The sequence below is a fragment of the Myotis myotis genome, unplaced genomic scaffold (assembly GCF_014108235.1).
Source record: "Myotis myotis isolate mMyoMyo1 unplaced genomic scaffold, mMyoMyo1.p scaffold_m19_p_3, whole genome shotgun sequence".
Lineage (NCBI taxonomy): Eukaryota > Metazoa > Chordata > Mammalia > Chiroptera > Vespertilionidae > Myotis > Myotis myotis.
The window spans coordinates 103,783,412-103,805,269 of record NW_023416335.1 but is presented as its reverse complement, the minus strand read 5'-3'; the positions used below and the strand labels follow the sequence as shown (position 1 = coordinate 103,805,269).

General features: G+C 44.1%; 1 pseudogene; it reads right to left on the bottom strand.

Annotated features, from left to right (window-relative positions):
- Positions 1–3,270: 3,270 nt before the first annotated feature.
- LOC118651630 lies at positions 3,271–4,907 on the bottom strand (annotated as a pseudogene).
- Between the last annotated feature and the right edge of the window lie 16,951 nt (positions 4,908–21,858).

The window sequence follows — 21,858 nt, the reverse complement described above, 5'->3', positions numbered from 1 at the left end:
TTTTTGTGGGAGTATTTAGAGGTATACTTTGATACTACCCAGACAATGATCACTGTTGGATCTTGGTCCTTTCTCTGCCCTCAGCTCTTTCTATAGGACTGTCTGTCTTTTGATGAAGCACTGGAAGCAGGTTTCCCTGACTCCCACACTGCCACTGATTATTGCTGGAGCCTCTCCCCTACCTCTCTTTGGTGGAAGAATTCATTGGGATTCCTAGAGGCCAAAAGTAGAAAAATTTTTCTATTGTTCCAACTTAGAACATGAAAAACAATTTCTCCCTAGGAAGCGTTGTGAAGCATAGTTAGATTTTACTGTCGACTTATAGAGTAGTGCAGGCATATAATAGCCATATTATACTAGGTGTATCGGTTAATAATGCAGATTTTGTAATCAAAGAAAACACGATAATTTCAAGAGAAACATCAAAAGTGCTTTATTCAAAGTAATATCCATCGCTAGCTACACATTTTCCCCATCTTTCAGGTAATTTGTGGATACCATCGCAATAGAACTTTTGTTGTTTTGAGGCAAACCATTCAGAGACCCAATTTTCCACTTCTTCCTATGTTTTGAAGTGCTGCTCAGAAAGTGCGTGTGCCATCGATAGGAACAAGTGGTAATCTGGAGCAAGGTCTGGTGAATACAGCGGGTGGGTTAATACTTCCCAGGCACGATCTTTTAACATGTCTTTAACAGGTTTTGAAGTGTGTGATGGTGCATCATCATGAAACAAAATTACTTTGCCATGTCTTCTGGCACATTCTGGTCATTTCACGATAAAAGCATGGTTCAAATTGATTATTTGTTGTCAGTAGTGATCAGTATTAACGGTTTCACCTGGTTTTAGAAGCTCATAATACACCACACCTTCCTGATCCCACCAAACACAGAGCATTGTCGTCTTTCTGAAGCAATGTGGCCTTGCAGTCGATGTTGATGGTTGACCTGGATCAACCCATGATTTTGTGCATTTGGGATTCTAAAAATAAATTCACTTTTCATCGCCAGTCACAATTCGATGCAAAAAAGACTTCCTTTCGTGCCTTTGAAGCAACATTTTACTGACGACTTTCTGGCTTTCCATTTATCTTTTGTTCAGTTGATGTGGCACCTGTTTTCCTTCCTTTAAAATCTTTCCCATTGCTTGTAAACAATCAGAAAGTGTTTGCTGAGCAATGTTTAATCTTTCTGCAAGTTGTTTTTGAGTCTGACATGCATCTTCATCCAATAATGCTTGCGCTAGTATTTGTTTCAAACTGCTCTGAGCCATTCTTTTTAACCTTATTTTCATGGTAAAATGCCTCCTTGGTTCCAAACAACTGATTTATAAACTGGCTTAGATGAAACTCATTTGTAAGTTGAAGATTGGTTAGATGCTTAGGTATATATGGCTACATGGTTCTACAGGTGAGATTTACAGAAAATGTAAAGTCCTCAGAGAGCAGGGAGAGGATCTGTTTTGCTTGTACATGGAGAGCACTCTATCACTATGTCAACTGATCATGGGATGAGTTTCAAATAATGAAAATAGAGCATACAGAAAGAAAACCTAGGCAGATTAAAATCTGGGATAGTATTTTCTGTGATCATCAAAATACTAACTGAAATATTACTTTAAAATCAGTGACAAATGTATCACTTTATAGAGTCCTTTATTGGATTAACATAAGAAAATAATTTGCAGATTTCTTGCTTTTTGAGATTGTACAAAGCAACATATTAGGCTGCTTTTTCAGGGTATTTAGCTGTCAATAAAATGGATAACCTCATTTGTATAATTTTTGTGATAAATGGTTAGCATTATCTAACCATTTTGGAAACCTTTATTGGACAATCACAATTTAATCACAAAGAAAATAAAAGGCAACTTTTTACTCTTAAGGAAATTATAACTGAAAAAAGAAAATGGAATCTTTAATTGGAGAAATCAACTATGAATGGTTGAAGTACACAACTATATAGAATTACAGATTTTCAGAAGCATGGTATCATCCAGATGTGATCTCAAGTCAAATAAACTCCAAAATAAATGTTATGTAATAACATGTAAAAAAAACAAACAAAAAACAAGTCAGAGGTAGAAAATAAATGATCAAGTTGTCTGGTATTAATGAGATTATACTCTCAATTTTGATAATTCCCCATGATCCTTTATGTTTCTTATTTTTTGTTTTAGGAGAAAAAATGACTATTGCATACCAGTGTGATCTTGGGCAAATTAATTATCTAAGCCTATTCATTTGTGAGGTAGGAATAATTTGATCAAATAAACAATGCATATAAAACTCTTATCACAGTTTCTTGCACATAGTAAAATGATAGTAGCTGATACTTTCACTTTTGCTATGGCTACTTGTTATTTTTGTTAGCAAGTTTTGTAATGTCAAATTAACCTTTTCTCTCACAGACTGTCTCAGATTCTATATTATGCTGTTAGCTTCAGTAAATCTGCGCTTAAAAAGGTAAATTGGCATCAAGGATATCAGAAATCTTTCTTAATAGTGTTTCTGGATAAAAAATATTGACATTCCCTCAAAATTCTTATGTTTTAAATACACATTCTTATCACTAGCTTACAAAGAGCAGCAAATTGTTTTATTGTCTTACTAGAGGCCCAGTGCATGAAAATTCGTGCACTTGAGGGGGTCCTTCAGCCCAGCCTGCACCCTCTAGCAATCCGGGACCCTCGGGTAGGGTCCCTAGGCCTAGCCTGAGACCTGGACCTATCAGGGCTTTCATTCCCCTGGCTGCTGGCAGCTGGCTCTGACCCCGCCACTGCCACTGCTTGTCATCTATGCAGTGCTGCCCTCCCCACCACCACCACCACCACCACCAGTGGCCTCCCTCTGCAGGCCACAGGCATGGGATGAGATCGCTTGTCTGGCCTGGGCCTCCCTCTGCGGGGCAATCGCTGGCCGGCCCCACACACCCGCCACAGCATCGCTGGCTGGTGGCCTCGGTCTCCCTCTGTGGGGCGATCGATGGCAGAGGCCACCAGATCGATCACCCTGCAGAGGGAGGCCCTGGCCACCCACTGTAGTGCCCCCGGCTGGGTAGCCTGGGCCTCCCTCTTTCTTTTTTATTTTTAAAGTAAGTGTAATGTTTACTGAGCTATACAGAACTGAGTACTATGAAAGGTTTACCAGGATGGAAATGCACCACACCCCACCCCTGCCACCCCCAACACCCAGAGACTACAGTATTTAGAAGTTACACGCAATGGCCATAACTGCTGAATATCTGTTCATAACAAACAAAACAGCATATTTATACTGGATCACATTGAGTGATTATAGAAATCCATGTATATATTGCTTGTATAAAATCTTTTTTTTTGTAAAATATATTTTTCAAAAATGTTAAAAAAAACATGTGCAGTTGAAAGCCCTGCCAGGACAGCCACTCTGTAAACATTCAGTAAGTATGTGCTTTGGAAGGGTGCCCATGCCTCATGCCCACAGCAACTCCAGCAGGGCTGGTGAGGGTGCACCCCGGCTGCCACTCCGGGCAGAACTGAGCTGGACCATGGTGGGTGGGTACAGTAGGGCCTGGCACTGTGCCCTTCTCCAGCCTTGCACCAGGATCAGGGTCAGGGTCAGGGTCAGGGTCAGGGCTGGGGGGCAGGCAGATTGCAGTTTCACTCTGAGTTTCATCCTCAGCCTAATTTTGGTGGCAGCTCATGGCTTTTCCTGGCTGCTCAGAGGTCCTTTGGGTGGGTTCCTTGGCAGAGAGATGGAGAAGTGCCAACAGCTGCCAGTTTGGGCGTCTCTCCGGCCCAGAGCTTCTGTCCTGCCTCCTGCAAGCCTGGCCCCAGGCAGAACACCAGATCTGCACCCTCTTGCAATCTGGGACCCTCGGGTAGGGTCCCTAGGCCTGGCCTGAGATCTGGGCCTATCAGGGCTTTCATTCCCCTGGCTGCTGGCAGGAATACTTTGGTCTCAGCGCTTGGTCCTGGGTTTCATCAGCCTGGGTTTCTTCCCCTGGTGTGGCTGATCTGAGTTTCACAAAAAAGCCTGGTCGATGCTGGCTGTGCTGAGCCCCATTGAAGAGTTTTTCATGCAGCAAGGAAGAGCCCTCTGGGACCCTCCTCTTCCCTTTCCTCATCTCCTCCTCCTTCTCTTCCTCCTCCCAGCCGATGGTCACTTCTTCTCTAGCTGCTCCAGCAGTGGGTTGCCTTCTGAGTCGGGGGTCTTAACGCTGTCAGTCCTGACGATGCAGGTGGAGCAATGCTGGTTGAGCATCAGGATGAGTTGCTGCTGCTCCTGCTTCAGCTCCTCCGTCTGGGTTTTCAGCTCTGCATTCATGAGCTCCAATCACTCAGATTCCTGCTGCAGAAAGTCCTTCCGCTCCTTCTTGTTCCAGCACCAGGCTGCCGCCACTTTGTTCTTTTCCCAGCGCCTTTTCCTCAGCTTCTCTTCCTCGGCTAGTTCACTTTTCACAGGTTGAGGCTTCTTGCCCAGTTTCACCTCCAGGAAGGGCAAAGGGGCGATCATGGCCCCAATGTTGTAGATGTCAGTGTATTTCAGCTCCTCTGCAGTCAGGGCCGAGGTTGGGAGTCTGGTTAGGGGGCCGAGCCCTGGCAGAGAGCCCTCAGTCATGGAAGGGTCTGGGATCTGCCCAGGCATCATAGCAGGAGGAGTGGCAGTCCAGCCCTGCAGAAGCCATGGGCAGAGGCTGTGACCTCAGGGCCTGGGTCAGGTTGCTCATGGTCATTCTTTTATTTGATTTCTATCATTTCTACTTGCATAAGCCTTTCTTTGTTCTGTTCACTTAGGTGACTTAAGTGCTCTCAAAATCTGATAATAAATGAAGTTTACTTGCTTCATAAGTATTAAGTGTTTACTGTATGCTAAGCACTTACTGGGAATACTAATTTGGATACGGAATGGTTTCTATTTTCTAGGAGCCTATTGTCTAATGCAGATATAATAGTATTGTTGTTGAAACTACTGGAAAGTAGTCATTTTAGCTTATTTTTTTTTACATTTTAAAGATAAAGTTTTATCTTTGCCTAGCTGTCATGGCTCAGTGGTTGAGCATCGACCTATGAACCAGGATGTTCAATTCCCAATCAGGGCACATGCCCGGGTTGCAGGGTTGGTCCCCAGTGGGGTGTTCTCAGTGTGGGGTGTGCAGGAGACAGCCGATCAAAGATTCTCTCTCATCACTGATGTTTCTATCTTTCTCTCCCTCTCTCTTCCTCTCTGAAATCAATAAAACTACTTTTAAAAAAAGTTTTTATCTTTAAAATGTTCTACTTAGTGCATTTCAGAAACTTTCTACTTACATATATCCAATTGTCGTACCTACAGGAACTGGTAGCATAGATAAAGAGAGTAGGCTTTGGATCCAGACTACATGGACTAGAGTAATGATTCCACTATTGCCTAGCTGTGTGACCTTGGGCAAGTAAACCCTTTGTTGCCTCAGTTTTTCTTCTTTTGTTATAAAAGTTAGTGAGTCATTTTGTACTAAGTGCTTAGAACAGTGACTGCCATACACCAAGCACTCAATGTTAGGTATTATTATTAGTTTCTCTAAAACATCAGAATGACTACAATTCTGCTTTTTAGGGGTTCATTATTTTGCAATTTATATTTATTACTTTACAGTATCTCAAAAACACAGGCTTCTGCTGTTAAGTAAATACATATATTAATATTAACATACTTTCTTTTTTTTAAATTAAATCTTTATTGTTCAGATTATTACATTTGTTCCTCTTTTTTCCCCCCATAACTCCCCTCCTCCCAGTTCCCGCCCCACCCTCCGCCCTCACTCCCCACCCACTGTCCTCATCCATAGGTGCACGACTTTTGTCCAGTCTCTTCCTGCATCTCCCACACCCCTTTCCCCCCCAAGAATAGTCAGTCCATTCCCTTTCTATTATGATCACCAGATTATTTATTCACTTGATTCTTAGATTCACTTGTTGATAGATGCATGTTTGTTGTTCATAATTTGTATCTTTACCTTTTTCTTCTTCTTCCTCTTCTTAAAGGATACCTTTCAGCATTTCATATAATACTGGTTTGGTGGTGATGAACTCCTTTAGCTTTTCTTTATCTGTGAAGCTCTTTATCTGACCTTCAATTCTGAATGATAGCTTTGCTGGATAAAGTAATCTTGGTTGTAGGTTCCTGGTATTCATCACTTTGAATATTTCTTGCCATTCCCTTCTGGCCTGCAAAGTTTCTGTTGAGAAATCAGCTGACAGTCGTATGGGTATTCCCTTGTAGGTAACTGAGTTTCTTTCTCTTGCTGCTTTTAAGATTCTCTCTTTGTCTTTTGCTCTTGGCATTTTAATTATGATGTGTCTTGGTGTGGTCCTCTTTGGATTCCTTTTGTTTGGGGTTCTCCGCGCTTCCTGGACCTGTAAGTCTATTTCTTTCACCAGGTAAGGGAAGTTTTCTGTCATTATTTCTTCAAATAGGTTTTCAATATCTTGCTCTCTCTCATCTTCTGGCACCCCTATAATTCTGATGTTGGTACGCTTGAAGCTGTCCCAGAGGCTCCTTACACTATCTTCGTATTTTCGGATTCTTTTTTCATTTTGCTTTTCTGGTTGGGTGTTTTTTGCTTCTTCGCATTTCAAATCTTTGCCTTGATTCTTGCGCTCCTCTGGTCTGCTGTTGGGAGTCTGTATAGTATTCGTTATTTCAGTCCGTGTATGCTTAATTTCTAGTTGGTTCTTTATCATAACATCGAGGGTCTCATTAGATTTCTTGAGGATCTCACTACATTTATCGATGGCTTCTAGACAGTTCTTAAGAGACCTTAAAAGTGTGGTTCTGAACTCAATATCCTCCATTGTCAGTTTTGTCCTGTTTCTTTGCCTCCGCATTTTTTATGCTTTCTTGGTGCACCCCCTAGTGGTCTTTGTGCGCAGTCTTGTTGTAGTTAAGCCTTGACTGTTGTCGGCAATACTGGGGGTGATTTGACCTCCAGGCTAACTGGCTATGAGAGTCTGCTGTGTCTGCAGTGGGAGAGCTTCTGTGCTGGATCTCTAGGGCAGTGCTAATCTAGTGTTTGCCTGAGGCTATCCGGCAAATGGCTCTGTGCAGGGCTTGGGGCCCCGGGGATCTACAGGGCGGGCGGGCGGGCAGAGCGAGCAGCTATGGCTGCCCTCAGTTCCGTCCCCAGGGGCTCTGCCTCACAGAGTCCCAGAAATAGCTGCAAACCTCGGAGAGAAAGCTGCCTTCAAGCTCCGACCGAAGCCAGACAGTCCCACCTCTCCCGTTTGAGTCTGGGTCCCTAGAGACTCGCCCGGACCCGGAGCCCAGAGTTTGAAACTCCCTCCCAATTGAAAACAACAACCATGCCCTCCGCTGCCAGCCCGCTCTGCACGCACTCTGCACCTGAGTATTCCACCTCAGCACTGCGCCTCCTCCGAGTCTGGGTATGATATTCTCTTTCCTCCTAGTTGTAGAATTTCCACTCAGCCAGCCTTCCTGTGGTTCTGGATGATGTCCGTTCCGTCTTTTAGTTGTTTTTTGAAGTGGTTGTTCGAGGCAGCAATCTCCGGCATTAACCTATGCCGCCATCTTGGTTTCTTGGCTGTTTTGTCCATACTTTCTTTTTAATAAAGAATTTCCCATTTCTAATAAACATAAACTCAACAGGCAGGGATATAAGGGAGTAAGTACAGTATACATATGTAAATTAGGAAGGATATAAATAAGACTGTGGATACCTTTATGACTGAGCCTACATCCTAGTCTTTAATGTATAAATTGTATATATTTAAACATATGTTAAGTTCGACTTCTAGTCAAGATGGCAGTGTAGGTAAATGTGGTGCTCACATCTTCCCACAAACACATCAAAATTACGACTAAACTACAGAACAAACATCATTCAGAACCTCCTAAAATCTAGCTGAATGGAAGTCCTACAACTAAGGATATAGGGAAGAAGTCACATAGAGACTGGTAGAAGGGGCAGAAATGTGGAAAGGGCTAGTCCCACACCCATGTCTGACACATATTGGGAGGGATATCTCAGCTTTGGGGGTATCCCCTGAGGAGGGAGTGGTCCCAGCCCCATACCATGCCCCCGCCCCCCAGCCTAGGGTTCCAGTGCCAAGAAGAGAAGTACCGATAACTTCTGACTCTAAAAACCAGTGAGGATTATGGCTAAGACAGAGGCTGCTGGAGTCCCAGGCAGTTCCTCTTAATGGGCATGTGCTCAGACTTATTGGGACGCACTTGCTCTGAGCTCCAGTGCTGGGGCAGCAGCTGAAAAGGTACCAGTATCATATAAGAGGTATTGAATTGTCTGGCATCAGGGTGAGATGTGGAGAGGAAACTTTCTGCCAGACAAAAGTGCTGGCAGAGGACATTGTTCCTTTTCTGAGATGCCCAACCCCACAGAGCTGGTAGGCAGGTGTCAGATCTCAGTTTCCAACTGGCTGACATTTTTTTCCCTGCCCCAGTAATTATCTGAGAGACTGTTACCATCCAACTAATGGGCCCATTTAAGCTGTTTCCAGTGGCATTCCCATACAAATGGCCTGTACTGGCTCATGCTTCAGACTTTACTAAAATCCCTTAAACAAGCAGTATCTGGCCTCAGCATGTCTTGCACCTCTCACTAAGTGGTCCCAGACCTGGTGCTAGCAGCAATCAGCCTTGGTTCACAGTTTGGCCTTGCCTGGGCACATCCAAGCCAAGCACATTTAGCAGCCATCTGCAGATTGCTTTGTAGCTCATGCTGGATGGTCCCAGGCAGAACACAAACAGCAGCTGACCTTGGTCTTCACCTCCTGGGAGGCTGTCGAGCCAGTGCTCCCCATGGGAAACTTCAGACCACATTAAAGTACCACCACCCAACCACCTCCACAAGCAACACACTCAAGGGACGGGCCCATTGAAGCACCCCACTGAAGTTAGTCCTGCTCTGTGGGGTGGGCCTTGCACAGCTGGTCTTCCATAGTGGTGGGTGGTCATAGCCAGAGCTTGCAGCAAATTGGCCTGGGGGTAAATACCTCCCATTGGTGTGGCAAAGGCAATCAAGGCTCAACTATAACAGGATGGTATACACAGCACACATGGTAGGGTGCAGGGGTGCACCTGGAATGTCCAGTTTGAGTGATCAGGAGTGCTATGTCACTGGGCCCTATAGGACACTTACTACATAAGGCCACTCTACCAAGCCCATGTGAAGTAGTAGCTCTACCTAATACATAGAAACAATCACAGGGAGGCTGCCAAAATGAGGAGACATAGAAACATGTCCCAAATGAAAGGACAGAAGAAAACTTGAGAAAAGAACTAAACAAAATGGAGACAAGCAATCTACTGGATACAGAGTTCAAAACAATGGTTATAAGGATGGTCGATGAACTTAGTGAGAACTTAAACAGCATAAAAAAGGACATGAAAAACATAAAAAAAAAACCATGGAGAAATGAAGGATAAACTAACTGAAATAAAGATAATTTATAGGGAATCAATAGTAGAGAAGATGAAGTTAAGAAAAAAAATCAGCCATCTATATGTCTAAAAACCTAAGCAACCAAATGACCAATCGACTGAATGACCAGTTGACTGGTCACTATGATGCGCACTGACCACCAGGAGACAGATGCTCAATGCACAGGATTGGGCTCCCTCCTGTCTGAATCGGGCCTGCGGGGAGAGGACTCTCTCCTATCTGGATAGGGCCTGTGGGGATCAGGCTCCCTCCTGTCTGGATCAAGTCTGTGGGGAGAGGGCTCTCTCCTGTCTGGATAGGGCCTGTGGGGATCAGGCCAAAACAGCTATCTGACATCCCCTGAGGAGTCCCGGATTGCAAGAGGGTGCAGGCCAGGCCAAGGGACCCCACCGGTGCACAGATCCGTGCACCTGGCCTCTAGTTTGTATTATAAGGAGGCAAACAAACAAACAATCAGAACAGCAAAAAGATAAAATAACCCCCAAAAGGAGGATAGTGTAAGAACCTCTGGAACAACTTCAAGTGTACCAACATTTGTATAATGGGAATGCCAGAAGAAGAGGAGAGAGCAAGAAATTGAAAACCTATTTGAAAAAATGACAGAAAACTTCCCTACTTCCCTAATCTGGTGAAGAAAATAGACATACAAGTCCAGGAAGTACAGAGAGTCCTAAATATGATGAGCCCAAAGAGACCCACATCAAGACATATCATAATTAAAATGCAAAAGGTTAAATACAGAGAGAACCTTAAAAGCAGCAAGAGAAAAGCAGTTAGTTACCTACAAGGAAGCTCCTATAAGACTGTCAGCTAATTTCTTGATGGTGACTTTGCAGGCCAGAAGAGAGTAGCAAGAACTATTGAAAGTGATGAAAACAAGAACCTACAACCAACATTTCTCTACCCAGCAAAGCTATCATTTAGAATGAAAGGTCATATAAAGAGCTTCCCAGACAATAAAGAGCTAAAAGAGTTCACCACCACCAAACAAGTATTACATGAAATGTTAAAGGATCTTCTTTAAAAAGAAGAAAAAAAGTAGATAAAAAATATGACAATAATAAAATAAAATAGACAGAAAAAATATGAACAATAAATGACAATAAATACATATCTATCAACAATTAAATATAAAAAACAAAATAAACAAACAAGCAGAACAGAAACAGATTCATAGATACAGAGAACATTTTGGGTTATGGGGATGGGTGAAAAAGGTGGAGGGATTAAGAAAGTACAAATTGGTTATTACAGAATAGTCATGGGGATGTAAAGTACAACATAGGGAATATAGTCAATAATATTCTAAAAACTTTGCATGGTGTCAGATAGGGTATGAGATTTATTGAATGATCACTTATTAATGATCAACTGCAATTGAAAAATAAAAATGATTTTAATAAAAAATAAATGACATACTTTTATGCCTTTACAAAATAAAGAAGTGAACATATATTAACTGCCCCCCCTGCGGGCCTGGTCGCCCCATGCAGCCTGCTGCTCAGTCATTTGGTTATCCCTCACTAACCCCCCTGCTGGCCTTGTCACCCCACTCAGCCTGTTCGGTTGTCTGTTCAGTTGTTTCGGATGTGACAGCCCCTGGCTCTTTATATATATAGATTTTAATCCAAATGAAATAATGTCACAATGATACATAATACAATCAAAGACAGCAAGTAACCTAATTTATTTTCCTGTTTCCTTCAAGCCTCCAGGCACCAGTTTAATATTGGAGGCATATAAAAAGTAGGTCCTTGCACATATGTACCCAGCTCCAAAATGAAGCTAATTTAGAACCTGTGATTAAAAAATAATTTAAATCTAATTAAACAAACTTGGGAGAAAATATATCAGTTTGCAATTATATTTTAGAAGTCAGTCTACATGACTTGTGGGAGCTTCTAAGCACCTTAATTTTATTTATATTATGTATGTATGTTAAACACTGCACATCTAAAATAATGTATTACAGAGAATCAGGTACTACAGAGAATCAAGTACACCTCCACACAAAATACAAGTATCTATATATATGTAAAACCCTAATATGCAAATAGACCGAACACCAGAACAACCTAAAAACCGGTCACTATGAAGTGCGTTGACCACCAAGGGGCACACATGGAACATGGCGGGCATCGGCCGCTGCAGGATGATGGATCAGGTGAGTGGGGGTGCCAGACCAAGGTGGGGCACTGATCGCTGTCATTGGGGAGAGCCTCTGGAGGTTACTGAAAATTCTTTGCTCCCATGCACCGTAGTGCCACCCAACGCTCGCACCTGCTTTCAGCACCAGCCCCGCTTGCATCTGCTGCCGGTGCCAAAGCTGCTGTTTGCACACACTGCTGGTGCCCAGCAGAAGCTCAGATCGCTCGGCACCATCAGTGGGTGCAAGTGGCGGCTGCCAGCCCAGATCACCCCTCAAGGCTTCTCCACCTCCCCTTGCTCCCCAGGGGCGATTGGGGCTGGCAGCTGCCTCTTGCACTCGCTGCCGGCACAGGAGCCGCCACTTGCACCCACTGCTAATGCCAGCCCTACTCACACCCACAGCCGGTGCCAGAGTCGCTGCTCACACCCTCTGCCAGCACCCGGTGCCATTCCTGATTGCTTGGTGCCATCAGCCGGCGATCGCCCTTGAGGGCTTCTCCACCCCTCTCCCTGCTCTTGAGGGGCAATCGGGGCAGCAGCTGCCTCTCACACCTGCTGACAGCGCTGGCCCCACTTGCACCTGCTGCTGGCACCTGCCCCAATCGCTCCATACTGTCAGCAGGTGTGAGCGGGGCCCACACTGTCAGCACGTGGGAGTAGCGTCAGCGGAGGAATCAGGGCAGAGAGGGTACTGGGGGCCACAGAGGGAGGGGCTGGGTGGGGGCGCAGAGGATGGGCCAAGACCCGCCCCTGGGCCCACTGCAGCCTCGCGGTCCACAGTTCCTTTCAAGGTGCACGATTTGTGCATTGGGCCCCTAGTATATTAATAATCTGAGATAATAAATCTAAGACAAAAAAACCTAATTTGAATTCTAATTCTATCTAAGACTTTTAAAAAATTTTTTATTAAGGTATTACAAATGTGTCTTTATCCCCCCATTGTCCCCTCATCCCCCCAGCCTTGCCCTCATCCTCACCCCCTGTTGTCTGCATCCATTGATTATGCTTATATGCATGTATAAAAGTCCTTTGGTTGATCTCTCCCCTTTACCCCCACGCTCCCTTATCTTCTCTCTGAGGTTTGAGCATCTGATCGATGCTTCTCTGTCTCTAGATCTGTTTTTGTTCATCGGTTTATGTTGTTCATTATAATCCACAAATGAGTGAGATCATGTGATATCTAAGACTCTTAATCAGCTAAAATAAATGCCATCCTAGATGGGCCATCTTCTATTCTAGTTATTGCCAAATGGCAATTTGCCAAGCCCAGCTAACTATATAAAATACTCTTCTGATTATGTTTTAATACGGTATATTCCTTGATTTCACCCCTTGGAATTGTCTTTTTAGTATATCAGGAGTAGAGCCTCCCTGCCCCTGCAGTTTTATAGATCAGGTAATGTGTGCTGGGTGGTAAAGTGACATGACCAAAATCACAATACTAAAAATCACTGTCAATTTCCAAGCGCTCAAGCTTCTTTCTCTTTTTATTTTTCCCTAGCTTTACTGAGGTATAATTGACAAAGAAAATGGAAATATATTTAAAGTGTACAATGTAAACATTTCATACACATGTATGTTGTGAAATGGTTATCACAATCAAGTTAATTAACACATCCAACTTTTATTTAAATCGTGGCAAAAGAATTAAACATCTTCAATGTTAAAGTGAGTAGTTGCTCTCAAAAACAACAAAAACAAAATATCCCAAATTGAAATGAAATGGGAGGATCTAAAAGTTTCTGAACAGGAAAAGAAACCATCAACAAAATGAAAAGGGAGCCCACTCTTTGGGCGAATATATTTAGCAATGATACACCTGATAAAGGGTTAACATACAAAATATATAAGGAACTCATACAACGTAAAAAAAGGAAGAAAAACAATCCAATAATAAATTGACAAAGGACCTAAACAGTCACTTTTCCAAAGTGGACATACAGATGGCCAGGAGACATATGAAAAAATGTTCAAAGTCACTGATCATCAGAGAGATACAAATTAAAACAACAACAAGATATCACCTCACACCTGTCAGAATGTCTACCATCAACATATCAACAAATGACAAGTGCTGGAGAAGATGTGGAGAAAGGGGAACTCTAGTACACTGCTAATAGGAATGCAGACTGCTGCAAACATGGAAAATAGAGTTATCTAAAAAAATTAAATATGGAACTGCCATTTGACCCAGTGATCTCACTTCTAGGAATATATCCTAAGACACTTGAAGCAACAATAAAAAAGAATGTATGTATCCCTATGTTCATAGCAGTACAATTTACAATAGCTAAGAGCTGTAAACAGTCCAAGTGACCATCAGTAGATGAGTGGATTAAAAAAGATGTGATACAAATCACATGATCATATCAATTGATGCAGAAAAAGCATTTGACGAAATAAAACACCCTTTCCTGTTAAAAAAAACTCTCAGCAAAGTGGGAATAGAGGGATCACACCTCGATATAATAAAAGCCTTGTATGACAAACCTACAGCCAACATCATACTCAATGGGCAAATATTAAAACTGCTTCCCTTAAGAACAGGAACAAGACAGGGATGCCCACTTTCACAACTCCTGCTCAACATAGTATTGGAAGAGCTAGTCATAGTGATTAGACAAGAAAAAAAGATATAAAAGGCATCCAAATTGGAAAAGAAGAAGTAAAACTGTCATTACTTGCAGATGACATGATACTGTACATAGAAAACCCTAAAGACTCCATCAAAAAGCAATTAGATTTAATAAATGAATTCAGCAACATAGCAAGATAAACATTAACATCCAGAAATTGATGGCATTTTTATACATCAATAATGGACTCACAGAAAGAGAAACTAAAAACACAATCCCATTTACCATTGCACCAAAAAAATTAAGTTACCTAGGAATAAACTTAATCAAGGACGTAAAAGAACTGTACTTGTAAAACTACAGGACATTGAAAAAAGAGATAGAGGAAGATATAAATAAGTGGAAGAATATATCGTGTTCATGGATAGATAGAATCAACATCATTAAATTGTCCATACTACCCAAAGCAATCTATAGATTCAATGAAACCTCCATTAAAATACCAACAGAATATTTCACAGACTTAGAACGAATGCTCCAAAAATTCATATGGAAAAAAAAGAGACCCTGAACAGCCGCAGAAATCTTGAGAAAGAAGAAAAAAGTTGGAGGGTTCACAATACCAGATATCAAGTTATATTACCAAGCCACGGTTCTCAAAATTGCCTGGTACTTGCACAAGAACAGACATATAGACCAATGGAACAGAACAGAGAACACAGAAATCAACCCAAGCCATTATGCTCAATTAATATTTGACAAAGGAGGCAAGAGCATACAATAGAATCAAGATAGTTATTCAATAAATGGTGTTGAAAAAATTGGATACATGCAAAAAAAAAAAAAAAGTGAAACTAGATCACCAACTTACACCATACACAACAATAAATTCAAAATGGGTAAAGGACTTAAATGTAATACGGGAAACCATAAAAATCTTAGAAGAATCCAATCAGCAAAATGTTAGACATATCTCATAGCAATATGTTTACCGATACATGTAACAATAAATAATTAAAAATATACTTACATCTGACAAAATAGATTCAAAACAAAGGCGATAACAAGAGATAAAGAAGGTCACTACATAATAATAAATGGATTGATACAAGAAAATATAACCCTTGTAAACATATGTGCACCCAATAGGGAAGCACCCAAAAATATTTTTTTAAAAAACTCTTGGTAGATTTTAAGAGAGAGATTGACACCAATACAGTCACAGTAGAAGAATTCAACACCCTATTCTCATCAATGGAGTGATCTTCCAGACAAAAAATCAACAGGAAAAGTGGTGATGAAAAATGACACACTATATTTATGGATCACAGTGAAAGCAGTCCCGAGAGGGAAATTCATTAGCATTACAGGCCTACCTCAAGAAGCAAGAAAAATCTCATTCAAACAAACTAATTCTACACCTAAAAGAACTTGAAAAAAAAAAGCCTATAGTAAATAGAAGAAAGAAAATTTTAAAAATCATAGTAAAAAAAGACATAGTAACTAAAATATCAATTAAACCAAGATATTTTTGAAAAAATAAAGATTGATGAACTTTAGCCAGAAAAAAAGAGGACCGAAATAAAATCAGAAATGAAAGAGGAATAAAAAACTGACATCATAGAAATTTAAATAATTGTAAGAAAATAATATGAACAATTATATGCCAACAAAATAGGTAACCTGGATGAAATGAACAAATTCCTATAAATATACAATCTTCCAAAAATGAATCAGGAAGTATAAACCTAAATAGACCAATAACAATTAATGAAATTGAATCAGTAATAAAAAAAACCTCCCAGCAAACAAAAGTCCAGGGCCAGATGGCAAATTTTACAAAACATTCAAAGAAGAAATAACACCTACCCTCCTCAAATTACTACAAAAGAAATCTGAAGACAAGAGAAGACATCCGAGCTCGTTTTATGAGACCAGCATTATCTTAATTTCAAATTAGATAAAGGCACTACAAAGAAGAAAATAATAGGCTAATATCTCTGATGGACCTTGATGTTAAAATCTTAAAGAAAATATTAGCAAATTGGATCCAGCAACACATTAAAAAGGTTATTCATCATGTCCAAGTGTGATTTAATCAAGGGATGCAAGGTTCACACAGTATTTGCAAATCAATATATGTGATATATCACATAAATAAAATGAAAAATAAAAAATCACTTATCATAGCAATAGAGCAGAGAAAGCATTTAATAAAACCCTGCATATATGTATAATAAAAGCTCTCAGCAAAATAAGAATAGAGATAAACAAAATAAAGGTCATATATGAAAAACATACAACCAACCTCATACTCAATAGGCAAAAAGTAAAAACTATTCCCTTATGATCAGTGACATTTACTTTCACCACTCTTATTCAGTAGAGTACTGGGAGTTCTAGCCAAATTAAGAAAAGAAGAAGAAATTAAAAATACCTAAATTGGAAAGAAGGGAGTAAAACTTGTCATTACTTGCAGATGATATGCTATTACAAATATGATATCCTAGAGATTTCAACAGAAAACTACTAGATCTAATAAATCCTATCTAATAAAAGAGAAACATGGTAATTAGCCATACGTCCGCTACCCTTCCCATTGGCTAATCAGGGCGATATGCAAAATTAACTGCCAGCCAAGATGGCGGCCGGCAGCCAGGCAGCTTGAAGCGAACATGAGGCTTGCTTGCTTCAGTGATGGAGGACTCCAACGTTCCCCGCCTGCCGCTGCCAGCCTCTGAACTTGCACTTTGAAACATTGTTAAAAATATAGAAGCTAAACAAAACCCCAGAAACCTGCTTTCAGCCAGCTGGGATCTCAGAGCTGGAGTTGAAACAGTGTTTCAATTATAGAACCCAAACAAATCAGATACCTGCCTTCAGCAACTGAGGCCTAAGAGCTGGAGCCAAGCCTCAGAGCTAAAGCTGGCCCAGAATAAAAAAGAAAAAAGAAAAAAAGGAGCGGTTGGGAGCTTCAGTCACCTGCCAGCCTGAAAACAGCACTCAGACCCTCACACAGAATGGCCAGGCACCCCAGTGGGGACCCCAGCCCTGAAGGCTGTGTGACCAGCTGCAAACAGCCATCATCCCCTCATCCAGGCTGGCCAGGCACCCCAGTGGGGACCCCCACCCTGATCCAGGACACCCTTCAGGGCAAACCAGCCAGCCCCGACCCGTGCACCAGGCCTCTATCCTATATAGTAAAAGGGTAATATGCCTCCCAGCACCGAGATCAGTGGAGCCACGAGGCCTCCCGGCACCGGGATCAGCGTGACAGGGAGCAGCACCCAAACCCCCTGATCGCCCTGTGGCTCTGTGTGTGACAGGGGGCGGGGCCACAACCTCCTTATCTGCCCTGCTCTGTTCATGACAGGGGAAGGCGCCGCAACCCCCTGATCCGCCCTGCTCTGTGTGTGACAGGGTGCGGCGCCCCAACCCCCTGATCCGCCCTGCTCTGTGTGTGACAGGGGCAGTGCCCCAACTCCCCTATCGGCCCTACTCTGTGAGTGACAGTGGGGAGCTCCTCAACCCCCTGATTGGCCCTGCTCTGTGCGTGACAGGGTACGGAACCCCAACCCCCCTGATGGGCCGTGCTCTGTGAGTGACAGGGGACAGCGCCCCAACCCCCTGATCGGCCCCGCTCTGTGCATGATAGGGGGTGGCGCCGCAACCTCCCCATCAACCCTGCCTTGAGTGTGACAGGGGGCGGTGTCCCAACCCCCAATCGTCCCTACCCTGAGCGTGACTGAGGGTGGCATCGCAACTCCCGATCCGCCCTGCTCTGTGCATAACAGGGGGTGGCGCCCCAACTTCCCAATCAGCCCTGCTCTGAGCCTGACCAGGGGCTGCACCTAGGGATTGGGCCTGCCCTCTGCCACCCAGGAGCAGGCCTAAGCCAGCAGGTCGTTATCTCCTGAGGGGTCCCAGACTGCGAGAGGGCACAGGCTGGGCTGAGGGCCCCCCCCCCCCCAGAGTGCACAAATTTTTGTGCACCGGGCCTCTAGTGAATTTATAAAAGTCTTAGGATACAAAATTAATATGCAGAAATAGGTGGCATTTCAGAGAGGAAGGGAGAGGGAGAGATAGAAATATCAATGACAAGAGACAATCTTTGATCATCTGCTTCTTGCATGCCCTTTACTGGGGATGGAACCCACAACCTGAGCATGTGCCCTAACTAAGAATTGAACCGTGACCTCCTGGTTCATGGGTGCAAATGCAACCACTGAGCCACACCAGCCAGGGTAGCATGGCATATTTTACATCCTATATAATAAAAGCCTAATATGCTAAGTGTCTGGTAGTCCAGTCGTCCGTTCAACCAATCAAAGCATAATATGCTAATGATATGCTGAGGCTGCTCAACCACTCACTATGATGTGCACCGACCACCAGGGGGTGTGCGCGGAACATGACGGGTGTCGGCAGCAGGCGGCAGAGCACAGAACATGGTGGGCATCAGCTGTGGCGGGATGGTGGAGCAGGTGAGCAGGGTGCCAGCCACACCAAGGAGGGGCGCTGGTTGCTGTCATCCAAGTGAGCCTCTGATGGTTACTGAAAATTTGTTGCTCCCACGTGCCGCGGTCCCGCCTGACACTGGCACCTGCTGCTGGTGCCAGAGCCGCCACTCGCACCTGTTGCCAGTGCCCAGCGCTGGTCCTGATTGCTCGGCACCATCAGCAGGTGTGAGCGGCAGCTGCCAGCCCCCATCGTCCCTCAGGGCTTTTCCAACTCCCCCTGCTACCGAGGGGTGATCAGGGCCAGAAGCCACCGCTTGCACCCACTGATGGCGCTGAGTGATCGGGACCTGCAGCGGGTGCGAGCGGCAGCTCCAGTGCCAGCTGCGGGTGCTAGTGGGGCCGTAGCCGGCAGCAAGTGCGAGAGGCTGCTGCTGGCCCAGATTGACCCTCAGGAGCAGGGGGAGTTGGAGAAGCCTTGAGGGGCGATGGGGGCTGGCAGCTGCCGCTCACACCCGCTGATGGTGCTGAGCGATCAGGACCGGCGCCAGGCACCAGTAGCAGGAGCAAGCGATGACTCTGGCACTGGCAGCAGGTGCCAGAGCTGGGCAGGACCGCGGTGCGTGAGAGCAATGAATTTTCAGTAACTACCAGAGGCCTGCCCCGATAACAGCAACCGACACCCTGCCTTGGTTTGGAATCCCCCCTCACCTGCTCCACCATTCTGCCGCGGCCAATGCCCGCGATGTTCTGCACTCTGCCACCTGCTGCCAACGCCCACCATGGTCTGTGTGTGCCCACTGGTGGTCACACACATCATAGTGACCTGTTGCTTGGTCGTTCAGTTGTTCCACCATTTGGTCTATTTGCATATTAGGGTTTTATATATATATAGACTAAAGGCCTGGTGCACGAAATTCGTACACTGGAGGGGGGTCCAGTGCCCAGCGTGCCCCCTCTCACATACTGGGAGCCCTCAGGGGATGTCCTACTGATGGCTTAGGCCCACTCCCTGCTCCCCTTGGGGAGCGGGCCAGTCACCGCTGTCGAGTGTTTCCTTCCACAACCCGCGTGGAGTAGGGTTCAGTACCTGAAAGAGGAGCCGCACAACAAATGAGAGAAAAAGACACGAGATAATTTTGCAATATTGGAGGTCCAGGTGGGCAAGTCCAACTCAAGGAGAGGGACTTCCTCCGTGCTCAGGCCTCACCAAGCTTTTATTGATCTGGGATGCACCCATAGCATAGCCCTTAGGCAGGTGACCCCCTAGTAACAAGCAGACTAGCCCATCAGCAAGGATTTACATAATAATAAATGGGGGAGTAGTTTCAGCTACCACTGTCTGGACAAACAGAGGTGGCGCCTAGCTCCGGGCTTTGCTAGGGCTTCAAAGGCACCCAGCCTTCCGGGGGTTTCGGGGAGTTCTCTGTCTATGCTTATCAGATAGTGAAGGCAATAAACAGTTTCCCACACACTGCAGCCACCAAGGTGTTTTCATCAACCCAGACTCCAGCCCCTTTACTATGAAAAAATGACAACTTTCTTTAGGCATTTTCAAGATGTGTCTTTCATAGGATATGACATTTCTTTCTCTTTTTTTTTTTTTTTTTATCCTCACCTGAGGATATGTTTCCATTGATTTTTAGAGGATGTAGAATAGAAAGGGAAAGACAGAGAGAAACATCAAAGTGAGAGAAACACTTTGATTGATTGCCTCCTGCATGAGCCCTGACCTGGGCCCCAGCCAGGGAGGAGCCTGCAACCTAAGTACATGCCCTTGGTCAGAATTGAACCCAGACCCTGCGGTCGGAAGGCCAAGGCATTATCCACTGAGCCAAACCAGCTAGGGCAGGATATGACATTTCTTAGCCCTCCAGCAGCGGACCTTTGTTTTTTTCTCCAGGAGTGTGGTGAAAAACCCTAGATCACCTTTTTGGATTCATATTACCCAAGTTACTAAGAATATTACCAGTGATATACAGGGAGCTTAACCAATGAGGGTAAGAAAAGGTGTTTCCTCTGTAGTTCACTCCGATTGCCTGCTCGGCCCCTGCCCAGACCTAAAGCCAATGGCCAAGGCTTAGGCCTAGGCAGGGGCCCCCAAGCTCCCTCCAATCACCGGCTCTGCACCTGCCCAGGCCTAAAGCCTCGGGGCCTGGGCAGGGACCCCCAGACCCTCCGATCGCCAGCTCTGCCCTTGCCAGGCCTAAAGCCTCTAACTGAGGCTTTAGGCTTGGACAGGGTCCCCCTCAGCTCCAACCGCAGGCGCAGCCCTGCCCAGGACCCCCTGGCTCAGGCCCTTCCTAGGCTGCTCAGGGCCCACACGGGGCCTACTTTGGAGTGACCTGGATGCCGATGATGTTCCCGGGATCCAGGCCGCTGGGTGCCTACTTATGCAAATTAACCGCCATCTTTGTTGGGTTAATTTGCATACTCAGGTGGGCATAGCAGAGTGCCACCAATTTCCATGTTTCTCTTTTATTAGTGTAGATTCTTGGAGTGTTTTCTTATTTAATCAAATGTGAACACAAGAAATAATATAACATATAACTTATCCGTTTACAGTTTTCTCACCCAAACCTCACACAGGTACAGTCAGAGCATTCTTCTCAGTCATATTCTGATTTTTGGGCTTTCAGCATTATTTTCACTATCCTTTCTTTTTTCTCTGTTCTCAGCACCTTTTATTTACTATTCTTTCTCTTTGTGGTCTCTCTTTTTTTATTCTTTCCATTTCATCTGTTTCTTTCGGTTTCTCTATTTACTCAGTTCAATCTTTGTTGTCAGTTGTATTTTCATTTCCTGTTATGTTTTCACTTTGTTCTGTTTTTTATGTTCTGTCTGTTCCCATCTGTTATTTTTCTTTGTTGTTGCTATTATCATTTTTCTCTCCTTTTTCTGTTTCTCCTATTCCGTTTTGTTCTTGAGTTATATATCATACTTTTATTTTCTCTCTCTCTCTCTCTTTTTTTTTTGTTGTTAATCCTCATTCAAGGATATTGTTTCCATTGATTTTATAGAGAACTAGAGGCCAGTGCACAAAAATTTGTGCACTCGGGGGTGGGGGGGGTCCCTCAGCACGGCCTGTGCCCTCTCGCAGTCTGGGACCCCTTGGGAGATGTCCACCTGCTGGCTTAGGCTTGCTCCATCCCTCTGGCAGCCTGGGAGCCCTTGGGGGATGTCCATTTGCCAGCGGGGAGCAGGCCTAAACTGCAGTTGGACATCCTTATTGCTGCTGAGGA